This window comes from Hylobates moloch, unplaced genomic scaffold (genome assembly GCF_009828535.3).
Source record: "Hylobates moloch isolate HMO894 unplaced genomic scaffold, HMol_V3 SCAFFOLD_3, whole genome shotgun sequence".
Lineage (NCBI taxonomy): Eukaryota > Metazoa > Chordata > Mammalia > Primates > Hylobatidae > Hylobates > Hylobates moloch.
The window spans coordinates 25,564,122-25,576,981 of NW_026652278.1; the positions used below are offsets into that span (position 1 = coordinate 25,564,122).

The 12,860-nt window shown below is 37.9% G+C and overlaps 1 long non-coding RNA gene across 1 annotated transcript in view; it reads left to right on the plus strand.

Moving 5' to 3' along the window:
• The window catches only part of LOC116478560 (uncharacterized), a 191,395-nt gene extending 180,815 nt beyond the window's left edge, over positions 1–10,580 (plus strand). The window contains exon 5 of the long non-coding RNA XR_004250792.1: positions 10,403–10,580. This is a non-coding gene — a long non-coding RNA (uncharacterized LOC116478560). The remainder of the gene's footprint in view (positions 1–10,402) is intronic.
• The last annotated feature ends 2,280 nt before the right edge of the window (positions 10,581–12,860 follow it).

Consider the following 12,860-nt stretch of genomic DNA (forward strand, 5'->3'; position numbering starts at 1 on the left):
AAATATATTTTACTTCAACATTTTAAATATATCATGCTACTTTCTCCTGGACTGTAAAATATCCAGTGAAAAATCTGCTGCCAGACATATTGGAGTTGCTTTATGTGGTTTTTTCCTTTTCTCTTGCTGTTTTTAGGATTCTTTTTTAACCTTGATAGTCTGATTATTAAATGTTTTGAGGTAGTCTATTTGGCTTAAATCTGCATGTTATATAATTATTTTGTACTTGAATATTGATATCTTTCTCTAGGCTTGGAAAGTTCTGTTATTATCTTTTTGTATAAACTTTCTACCTCAGTCTCTTTCTCTACCTGTTCTTTAAGGCCAATAACTCTTAGATGTGCCTTTTTGAGGCTATTCTCTATATCTTATATGCATGGTTTATTTTTATTCTTTTTTCTTTTGACTATTCTGTCTACTTTCAAATAACTTGTCTTCAAGCTCACTAATTATTCCACTCCTTCAGTTCTGCTGTTGAGACACTGATGTATTCTTCAGTTTGTCAATTGAATTTTTCAGCTCCAGATTTTCTGCTTAATTATTTTTAATTATTTCACTGTCTTTGTGAAATTTATCTCATGATTCTGAATTCCTTCTCTGTGTTATCATGGATTTTATTGAAATTCCTCAATAAAGCTACTTTTAATTATCTGTCTGAAAATTCATGTACTTCTGTTACTCTGGAATTGATCATCAGTGTCTCATTTAGTTCATTTGGTGAGGTCTTGTTTTGTATGTTCATTGATGTCTGGGACTGAAAATCGTGCATTTATTGTGGCCTTTGCAGTCTGGGCTTATTTATACCCATCATTCTTGAGTAGGCTTTCCAAGTATTAAAGGGAATTGAGTGTTGTGATCTAAATCTGTGGTCACTGCATCCATTTGTGCATTCGAGGGCACTGCATGCAGGCCCCATAATGCTGTAACTTTTACAGACTTGTAGAGTTATTGCCTTAGTGGTCTTGGGTAAGATTGTGGAGAATTCCCTGGATTTCCAGGAAGAGTCTCTCTCTTGTTCTTTTCCCTTACTTTCCACCCAAACAGAATCTCTCCTTTCTGTGCTGAGTTGCCTGGAGTTGAGGGAAGGGTGACACAAGCATTCCTGTGGCCACTACTACTAGGACTGTGCTGGGTAACACCTTGCCCCAGGCCTGGCATGCCTATTTCTTGGCTGCCACTATGTTACTCCAAGACCCAAGGACTCTGTAGTCAGCAAATAATGTATCTTGCCAGCACTGGGTCTTTCTTTTTAGTGCAGCCAGTTCCCATCTGGCCCAGGGTAGGTCTAGAAATGGCATCCAGGAGCCTAGGGCCAGGATCAGGAGCTTTAGGAGCCTGTTATGTTTTACTGAGGCAGAGCTGGTATCCAGGTTGCAAGACAGAGTCCTCTTTATTTTTCCCTCTCCCTTCCTCAAGCAAAAGTCACTGCTTATGACTACCACTGCTCAAGGCCCGTAGTAACTACAATCAGGGTACCGCTGGGTTTTTTTTTTTTTTTTTTTTGGAAGGCCCAAGCACCCCTTAATCAGCAAGTGATAAGTCCTTCCAGGCCTGATTCACCCCATTCAGGGCATGAGTTCCCTTCTGGCTCAGGGTAGGTCAAGAAATGCCCTCCAATGAGCTAAGGCCTGAAACTTGGGACTTTAGGAGTCTGCTTGTTGCTTTATTTTACTGTGGCTCAGCTGGTACCCAAGCTGCAAGACAATGTCTTTCATACACTCCTTTCATCAATCAGGAGTCTCTCCCCATGGCCACCACAGTTGGCAATGTGCTAGGTCATCCCTGAAGCCAACACAATGCTGGGACTTGCCCTAGGCCTGTGGCAACTGCTGCTTGTCTGTTACTGCCATTTATTTAATGCCTAAGGGCTCTTTAGTCAGCGGATAGTAAATTCTGGCAGGACTGCGTGCTTATCTTCAGGGTAGTGGGTTCTCTTTTGGCCAAGATAGGTCCAGAAATGTTGTCCAGGAGCTATGGCCTGGAATGACAACTTTAGGACCCTGCTTTGGTGCTTTGACTGTGGCTGAGCTGGTATCCAAGTTGCAGGAATAAGTCCTCTTTACTCCTTCCTCTCCTTTCCTCAAGAAGGACTCCCTCCTGGAGCTGTGAGCCCTGTTACCTGGTGTTGGGGGAGGGGTATTACAACTCTTCCTTAGTTACCTCAGTTGTTTTTTCACTGTGTCATATGTACCCCAGGTCAATTGGCTCTGAGTACAGCATAGCACCAAAACTTGCTCAGGAATTTCTGGCCTTGTGGTCTGGACTGTTTTTCAAGCCTATTTAAGACCTTAGATCACTTTAGTCCATGCTAGTGGGGCATGATAAAACTCAGGTTTTGATCACTGGGATGGATGATTCCTCTCTGGTTAGTGCTGGCCTACATAGTCCCTCCATGGGTACAGCCCAATTCTGCTCTGTGATGTTTTCCACTGTGACAGGGTAGCATTGAGTTCCAATGCAAAATCCCATAACCACTTTGCTCTCCCTCCCCCAAGTGCACAGATTCTCTCTCCATGCCGTGCTGCACTGCTGGGGGATGGGGAAAGAGTGGTGTTAACAATTAAAGACTGTCCTTCCTACCCTCTTCAGCGCCTCTTTCCTTGCTATGATGTTAAATCCAAGTTCTGTGATTGTTCGCCTGATTTTTTAGTTCCTATGAAGATGCTTTCTTGTGTGGATAGTTGTTAAATTTGGTGTTTCTGCAAGGGTATGATCACTGCAGGGTTCTATTCAGTCACCTTGTTCTGCCTCTTCCTAGGCTCTTTTAAGTCTGCTTTGCTAGAACTTTTAATAAGAAATTTCAGATTGGGCTTTTAAAAGCTTCTCAGAACTAAAAAGCCAAACCAAGGACTCACCATCAAATTGTGCCTGTAATACCTATAGATAGGGGTGAATTCCTCTCTTTGTAGTTCCTCAAGTATCCTGAGGTTCCTGGGCCTGCCAGTAAGTGACATTCCTTTCCTATCTCTCAAGCAATCACGTGAACCATGTATTCAAGGTACCACACCATTTATTTCCCATAGGCTTTATTGGCCCCATGAAGTCAACCCTAGTTCCTTAAAGTTGTCTGTTCATATCAGAAAGTAAGACATCACAGTCAAAGCCTTGGTAGTATAACCACTGTTTCCAATTGTGTTTTGTTACAAGAAGAACAAGTTTTTTTTTTTTTTTTTTTTTTTTTTTTAAGCTTATGCAATGCCTGTACTGCCATTGGGGGAAGAAAAAAATATTCATGAAGAGTGTCCAAATTCTGGAGAGATCAAGTTGGGGGAAAAGTAAATGTTTCCGTTTTTATACACAAAATTGTACTTTACCAAATTGCTATATGGTATAGATAGCTTGAAAGAAAAAAAGGAGGGTTTTCTTAAATCTGGAAAAATAAACATTTAAAGAATGAGCAATGTTTCAAACAAAAGTCATTAAACAATTATCTTCGTCCGTCCATTGAGACCCATGTAATTCTTGTTCTACTTGATGTGGGGTTAACAGCTTCATGAACCTGTTGATGTCTTCACTAGAGCACTGGATAGTCATACCCAGTCCAATGGTATGATCTTAAAGTTATCAGGAATCTGTACTCGTCAGTCATTTCCATGAATTTTCTTGAAGATAAAGCACTTTTGGATTTTAGATACTTAATGTCTGTGGATGACAAAAGACTTAAAAATAGACATGGTTAAAGATCTGATGAGTTTATTAAAATGTAATTGACAATAAAATTTGGTTATCTCTGTAACATAATATTTAAAAATAATAACTGGGATTATGATTGATTTACCAGGACTTATCAGTTTTCTAGGAATTTTACAAAATTTCTGGAACACATATTAATAATGTATATACATATAACTCAAAGAAGGTTAAATATCATTTTTTTCCAGTTTTAATTTTCTATTTTGTTATTTTAAATTCTGGGGTACATGTGCAGGATGTGTAGGTTTCTTACATAGGTAAATGTGTGCCATGGGTGGTTTTCTGTACCTATAAGCCCATCACCTAGTTATTAAGCCCAGCATGCATTACCTATGTTTCTTGATGCTCTCCTTCCACCTACCCCCTCCCACTGACAGGCCCCAGTGTGTGGTGTTCTCCTCCCTGTGACCATGGATTCTCACTGTTCAGCTCCCAGTTATAAATGAGAACATGTGTTTGGTTTTCTGTTCCTGCATTAGTTTGCTGAGAAAAATGGCTTCCAGCTATATCCATGTCCCTGCAAAGGACATAACCTCATTCTTTTTCATGGCTGCACAGTAGTCCATGGTGTATATGTACCACATTTTCTTTATCTAGTCTATCATTGATGGGCATTGATTCTATGTCTTTGCTATTGTGAATAATGCTACAATGAACACACATGTGCATGTATCTTTATAATAGAATTATTTGTATTTCTTTGGGTATATATACACCCAGTAATGAGATTGATGGGTCAAATGGTATTTCTGGTTCTAGGTCTTTGAGGAATTGCCACACTGTCTTCCACAATGGTTGAACTAATTTACATTCCCAGCAACAGTGTAAAAGCATTCCCATTTTTCCACAGACTCTCCAGCATCTGTTGTTTCTTGACTTTTTAATAATCACCGGCCAGGCACGGTGGCTCATGCCTGTAATCCCAGCACTTTGGGAGGCCAAGGCAGGTGGATCACAAGGTCAAGAGACCATCCTGGCCAACATGGTGAAACCCCATCTCTACTAAAAATACAAAAATTAGCCGAGCATGGTGATATGTGCCTGTAGTCCAGGCTACTTGGGAGGCTGAGGCAGGAGAATCACTTGAACCTGGGAGGTGGAGGGTCACAGTGAGCCAAGACTGCACCACTGCACTCCAACCTGGCGACAGGGCAAGACTCTGTCTCAAAAAAAAAAAAAAAAAAACAAAAACAACAATAATCACTATTCTAACTGGTGTGAGATGGTATCTCATTGTGGTTTTGATTTGCATTTCTCTAATGATCCATCATGTCAAGCTTTTTTTCATGTTTGTTGGTGGCATAAATATTTTCTTTTGAGAAATGTCTGTTCATGTCCTTTGCCCACTTTTTAATGGGGTTGTTAGTTTTTTCTTTTGTAAATTTAAGTTTCTTGTAGACTCTGGATATTAGACCTTTGTCAGATGGGTAGATTGGAAAAATATTCTCCCATTCTGTAGGTTTTCTGTTCTCTGTGATGACAGTTTCTTTTGCTGTGAAGAAGCTCTTTAGTTTAATTAGATGCCATTTGTCAATTTTTTCTTTTGTTGCAATTGCTTTTGATGTTTTTGTCATGAAATCTTTGTTTGTGCCTATGTGCTGAATGGTATTTCCTAGATTTTCTTCTAGAGTTTTTATAGTTTTGGGTTTTACATCTAAGTCTTTAATCCATCTTGAGTTAATTTTTGTATGCAGTATGAGGAAGGGGGTCCAGTTTCAATTTTTTTCACATGGCTAGTCACTTCTCCCAGTTCCATGTATCAAATAGGGAATCCTTTCTCCATTGCTTGTTTTTGTCTGGTTTGTTGAAGATCAGATGGTTGTAGATGTGTGTTCCTATTTCTGAGTTCTCTATCCTGTTCCATTGGTCTATGCATCTGCTTCTGTACCAGCACTATGCTGTTTTGGTTACTGTAGCCTTGTAGTATAGTTTGAAGTCAGGTGGCTGATGCCTCCAGCTTTGTTCTTTTTGCTTAGGATTGTCTTGGCTATACAGGCTCCTTTTTGGTTCCATATGAATTTTAAAATAGTTTTTTTCTAATTCTGTGAAGAATGTCAATGGTAGTTTAATGGGAGTAGCATTGAATCTGTAAATTACTTTAGCCAATATGGCCATTTTCTCAGTATTGATTCTATCCATGAGGATGGAATGTTTTTCTATTTGTTTGTGTCCTCTCTGATTTCCTTGAGCAGTGGTTTGTAGTTCTCTCTGAAGAATTCCTTTACTTCCCTCGTTAGCCGTATTCCTGGGTATTTTATTCTCTTTGTAGCAACTGTGAATGGGAGGTCATGCATGGTTTGGTTCTCTGCTTGTCTGTTGTTGGTGTAAATGAATGCTTGTGATTTTTGCACATTGATTTTATATCCTGAGACTTTGCTGAAGTTGATTGCCAGCTTAAGCCTTAGGGCTGAGAGAATGGTGTTTTCTAGATACAATATCAGTTAAACATCGTTTCTTACTTGACAATGCCTCCCATATAATTTAACATATCAAATAAACCTAATTAGCCTAACATGTCTCTTTTACAAGAAAAGAAAAAAATTATCTTGACAAATGTCAGAAGCCTGTTTAGAAAATCTCAAACTAATTCAAGGTCAAAAAAGACTTAATTTAAAAGTGAATTATTGGGAGTTTCTCAAAAATATCAAAAGGTTTAAAATATTTGAAATAGGATCACAGAACACTTTGAAATAAAATCAAAGAGACACAAGATTTCAAGGGGCAAATACAGAAAATTAACGTAGTTTTAGATAAAATGAAATTAAATCAAAATGACACAAGATTTCAAAGGCAAATACAGAAAATTAACAGTTGTAGAAAAAAACCTTAGCTCTTTTAATATTGAATATTTGATTGTCTTAAGTCATCAAAGATATAATAATTAAAACATGAAACACAAAGTTATTTTGACAAAACACAGAATCTTCCCCACCCTCCTTAAGAACAATCAAAAGGTAAAGAAATTTTACTTGCTATATTTTATCAGTATTCCAAGAATATCTTGCTTTTAATAGGGATGACAAATTCTAGTTTTACATCTCTACTTTGATTTAATATCAAAGTAATAAAAGTAGCCTTAATTGCTATTTTTAAAAAACTTACAATAAATTCATTCCTTTTTATTCAGTTTGACCACTCAAATTTCTTTCCCTTTATCACCCCTTCAAATTTTCTATATCCATTCAGTTTTTATTCATTCTTCCTTATTCATTCTTAAACAACCTTTCAAAATCTCTTACCTAGACAGAAATTTTTTTCTCAGCAAAAAATCTCATCCTCATACCTTACAACATCTTACTTCCCTTGTACACTTTGTATACACTTGTTTTCCTCATTACTAGGAGTTTGACTTATGTATTAGAATTTTAAGTCTTAGTAACCCATGTTCCTGTGAAAACCTAGGAACAAGAAATTTTAAATGGTCTGAATACACACATTTTATAATTTCTAGGAACACATGCTTCCTCAGAACAATTATTTAATATGAAACAGAGCATATTTATTAAGAGACTCAACTTTTTTTTTCTTTTTATAAACTGTAAGAAGGCAAAATAAACTGAAACTTGTGTTCAGCAATTAATATTTCAGTATTTTATTTTATTTGGAAATGATATACACATTCAATTAATATCCATCACCTAAGGGTATAGTTACCAAAGAGATTGGGAAACCATTTTAAGTAGACATATTGTAATATGATTGTCTTCTATTACATCTTTTCTTCATTTTCCCTTCAATTATGTTATTATTATGAATTTAATGATACATTAGACAAATTCCCTGTCGACTATTTTTATAGCACCTGCATTTAGGCAAGTATCACAAAATCAGGAATGTAAAAAGTTTAAATAATTGGGCTTTTGTTTTTTGGCTGTGCTTTATATACATAAAGTAATGGACACTGCACTTTTTCTTGTGCATTTGTTCTTAGGTTAAACCAGTTATCTTAGGATTTTAAACATCTAATGAAAATAAAAGTTGTGTATCCACATCATATTTAGTGCTAACAACTCTCAAGACATGTTGTTTTAATTAAGCCAATGACATTCTTATTGACCAAAGTTTACTAAGTTAACATGAATTTGAGAAACATTTGAGTTCTATTTTTCTGCCAGAATAATTTTTTAAACTCTTATTTTTCCTTAAGTCAATTAAGTAGAGGTCATTTGGAGGTAGAAAAATATATTACATAACATATATATATATATATATATAGCCATCCATAAACACAGACAGAACAGATATCTCAGCTTTCACTCTAAACTTTAGCCCCATGTCAGCTATAGTAATTCAAAACTTAATGAATATGGCATATTGAACAAAGTAAGGTTACCTGCTCAGTTGGTTGAAGCTTTTAATAGTTTTCATTTGCTGGTTTCCAAATAGTCTTCTCCTTCCCTCCTTCCTTCTTCCTTCCTTCTTCCTTCCTTTTTTTATTTTCTTTCCTTTGTTTTTATCTGAGAATTATCCTTCTTAAATTTGTATTTCAAAAGTAATGGTTCTTGGGTAAGATATCTCAAGGGCACAGAGGAAGAATGCACATTTACCAAGAAGTTTTTGGAAGCATATTTGCCTATTATCAGATGTCTAGGGTAATTACTATTTAAACTTTTCCTTCTTTTCTTAATTGCAAGACAGTTCCATTTTCAATGTCTTGATTTTCTAAAGTATCTACAAGCATCTTGAGATACATAGATGAGGTTTGGGAATTAGTAAGAAGGATAGGTGAGTTTTGAATTTCTTCTAGAGGCACATTTCTATTTTTGTAAAGACTCAATTTGTAAAACAAGGACAATTGTTTTTAATTCTTCAGAGAATTGGGTTGCAATCTAAATAATATCAAGGGTTTGACTCATCCATCCTGCATTATCTTCAACTTGCTTCTTTACATCAGGGAGAAGATTTCTCACTAAGATGGAAATCAAAAGATTCCTTTATTCTATATTTAGAACTGTTCATCTTTGAAATGTTTTCATAAACTTTTTTTCTTTCTATGCATATAGTTCCATTTTAGCTTAGGAGAGAAAGCCTTAAAAAATTGTTACACTCTGAATATAAACCAAAGTTTTAAAACAAAGGTATACCTAACAGGTGACTCAATTCTAAAACTAATAAGCCTTTTATGGGTCCTGAACCACAGACACACCCATCTTCAAAGCAAAAGTAAAATGATACAGTTCTTCCAAGAGTTAGTCACTCAAACACATAAAAGAGAAAGACTTAGACAATGTCTCTGTGAGCTGGCAACAGCTGGTATACTACATGCAAATGGGGTGCAACCAACATTTCTTTCTGACCATATTCTTGGGAGCTCCCAACCTACATACCCCTGGCAGGCAGAAGGCCAAGCCAAGATCTCAGCTCTCCTTTGGAGAAAGAGAATGAGTAACAAATGGGTACTCCAAAGCCAAGAGTCATAATTCAAATAAATTCTTATAAATGTTTCTCTCTTGAGCTGAAGGAATTTACTGAGGAAATTGAGCTGAATTTGGAGAAGATGGGTTTTAAATTAGAGACCCAAAGATCCAAATGAGCTTTTAGAGGGTTGGGGACATGGACATCGGGAAGTAATGAGGGCAGAGAAGGGGAATTTATGGTCAGTTTAAAGAATTTTAACTTTGTTCTAAATCTGATTTCTCCTTTTTAATATTGCTAAGGAAGTCTCTAAGGCAATCTGTTATGGTTCTTTGTGTCTTTTCAATTTGATTTTTCCATATGTACCAATAAGACAGTTGTTTCGGGTGAGAGCTCTGTACAACTTTTTTCAAATTTAACCAATTTATTTATTCTAGAAGCAACTCAAAGCCATAAGACTTTTCATGAAAAGACTTCAGGTTTAGAATACCATGATGGAAATAGTGTTCCTAAAGTAGGTACCGAAAATGCAGTCCCCATGATCTAAAAAGTTCACTGTCAGAGATAAACTAAGAAAGCAAAGACCTTCATTGCCAGAGGCGGTAAGAATAGTATTTGTGAAAACGGTGTCTCGCCTCCCACAGAAAATTGGGATGCCTCCAGTCACTGAACCATTATGTGTCATTGGTGACACCAATAAGGCGCTACTGGGACTGGACTTTCTCAGTGCTTACCAAGCAATTGAAGGTTGAGACAACAAAGGCCCTTATGGATTGGGACCTCTCATTAAGACAAACTCACCTGAGCACTGTCACGATTAAACAGATACTGCTGGTTGTGACTTTGTGTCTGCAACTTCCAGCCTATTCAACAGGCTGTCCGACGCAAGCTGGCACACTTGCCTGCCAGCTGGCAGAGACCAAAGACAGTGTTCTCACTGGTCAAATAGCCAGATTCTCAGGACATAAAACAAGATAAAAGGAGAACCTCATACTTTTTTGTGGTCTCAGAGACCTACAGCAAAGTTTGTCTAAACAGACATCACTCTAGTGAGAACTGAGAACTGTGAACTTAGCTGTGAGGCCAGCTCAAATAATAAGCTTATATAAGCCTTATGCCTGTGTTCTTACCCTCTGATTCTCCTCAGAGGGAGAGGAAAAAAAATGACCATCTCTGGGAGGGAAGGGGTCAGAAAACAAGAGTACTCATACCCCCACCAAAAAAAAAAAAAAAACCACGTTGATATATGTGTGTGAACAAGAACTAGTTCATACACGTTTTTTTCCTGCTAGTTCAAATTTAGAAAGGGAAAAAGACAAACTCCTACTACTCTTGCTTTGACCACACTTTGTAGACAGAGATCTGGGAACCTGATGTGGGAAGAAATCTCATCTGTGACCACCATTTTGTCAGGAGTCACGGGATTCTATAGCTGCAGCAAACCTGGAGCAAACTGGTCCCCAGCAATCTGGGTGAGACAAACCAATGATGACTGAAAATCACAATAAAATTGTAATACTCAAGATCTCAAAGAGATGATACAGGAATTTTTTTTGAGACGGAGTCTCGCTCTGTCCCCCAGGCTGGAGTGCAGTGGCGCGATCTGGGCTCACTGCAAGCTCCGCCTCCGGGGTTCACGCTATTCTCCTGCCTCAGCCTACGGAGTGGCTGGGACTACAGGCGCCTGCCCACTACCATGCCCAAATAATTTTTGGTATTTTTTAGTAAAGGCGGGGTTTCACTGTGTTAGCCAGGATGGTCTTGATCTCCTGACCTCGTGATCTGCCCAACTTGGCCTCCCAAAGTGCTGGGATTACAGGCATGAGCCACCGTGCCCAGCCGTTTTTTTTTGTTTGTTTGTTTTGTTTTTTTTTCCTTTGAGCTAGTCTTGCTCTGTCACCCAGGCTGGAGTGCAGTGGCACGATCTCGGCTCATTGCAGCCTCCACCTCCGGGATTCAAGTGATTCTTCTGCCTCAGCCTCTTGAAGAGCTGAGATTACAGGTGCGTGCCACCACGCCCGGCTAATTTTTGTATTTTTAGAAGAGACATTATTTCACCATGTTGGTCAGGCTGTTCTTGAACTCCTGACCTCAGGTGATCCATCCGCCTTGGCCTCCCAGAGTGCTGGGATTACAAGTGTGAGCCACTGCACCCGGCCCCCTTCCTTACTTCTATATAAATAATTTTTAAAGTGTTTGGAGAAATGGCCATTAGGTTAGTGTCATAAAATATTAATAAATCCAGATTAGTAGATTCTATTACTTTGTCTCACCACTTTAACTTTCTCTTAAAGTGTTATGTACAAGACCAAGAATTAGTGTGTAGCACTAAGAATTCTTCCAACAATTATCAGCCATCCTTTATTAAATTGATTCAGAATAGAAAATTGTGATGTGTTGTTTAAATGGAACTGAGATTGTAATCACCAATCTTAAGCAAGATTTCAGTCTTGTTCTTCAACAATTGGTAAGTTTCCAGTGTTGGGGGGAAATGAAATGGAATTCCCACGTGGATTCTACATGAGCAATTGAACAGACCTTTGACAATAGCTCTAGTATTTTTGAATCTTTGGAGGATGAGTGGGTTTGACAGAAAGGTATGTTTGGCTATTTTCAAAGCTCTACTATAGTTAATTACAATGATAGTTAAAGGTGTAGATATTAAGAGTTAAATAATATTCATAGTCTATGAAGCCACAAATGTCAGGCAGGTAAGGTTCATAAGTTAGGCAGGGTCAAAATGATCACCCTACCTAAAGAGGGCAGTGGATGTTCATCTCCAGCCAAGTGTTATACTCTGGCAAAGAAAGCTCAGAGAAAGAGCTGAAAAGCTTTTGAGTTTTGTTTCTAAAGCTCACTCTGGTCCCAAGCAAGTGACTTGCTTTGGATAGTAGGATGTTAATAGGTATTATTCATGCAGAAGCTTAAAGGCCTACTTGTATCAGCCCACCTTCTCTTGGAATTCTGCTACCATAAGTACAAGCCTGGGCTAACCTGCCTGAGAATTAAAGATCACAAGAAGATAGCAAAGGTGTCCCATACAACCAGCCTAGAGCCAGCCAACTTCCAAACATGCTGGAGCCCAACCAAGATCAGCAAAAACACTTACGCAACCTGTAGCTGACTGAAGACCCATAGTGAGCCCAGCTAAGTCTGGCCTAGTTTAGCAGAATTGCTCAATTATCCCATAGATTCATGAGAAATGATAAATATTGACTATTGTGTGACACAGATTTTGTGGTAGTTGGTTGTACATCATTAACATGCCATTAGATAACTGCTACACCATCCCATAGAAAGTGATCAATAAATGTTAGCTATATACACTCATATTTCAGTGAAACTAAGAAGCTTTGACAATGGTACCATTCTGCTTTTCCCAGAAGCTTTCTACAGAAAGTTTTCATACAATAGTACTATAACTAACATAGAGCTAATAGTGACTGCTATATTCCATCAATTATCAGATGCATCCTGAATTAAAAGCCATTACAATATAAAAATTCTGCTTATAGAAAATTTCATCAGTACTCCACAAGATACTTGTGATTGGTGAGTGTAGCTGAAACCTGGCTCCTTGGAACCATTGTGCTACAGAAATAAAGGTTGTCACGTTGATACAATACAAAATCAGAATTTGGGGTCCATGAAAAACAGGGTTGCTAGATAGTATATGGTGAATGGTCTCCTGTGTTAAAGCAGGTAAGTGCTGTCCTCTTTGATCTCCTAGGTGACCAGAGAAGAAGTTTGAGACACCCATGAAGGCTTCCAAGTTGCCAAAACATCACAAGGACAAAGGCTTGAGAAACAAG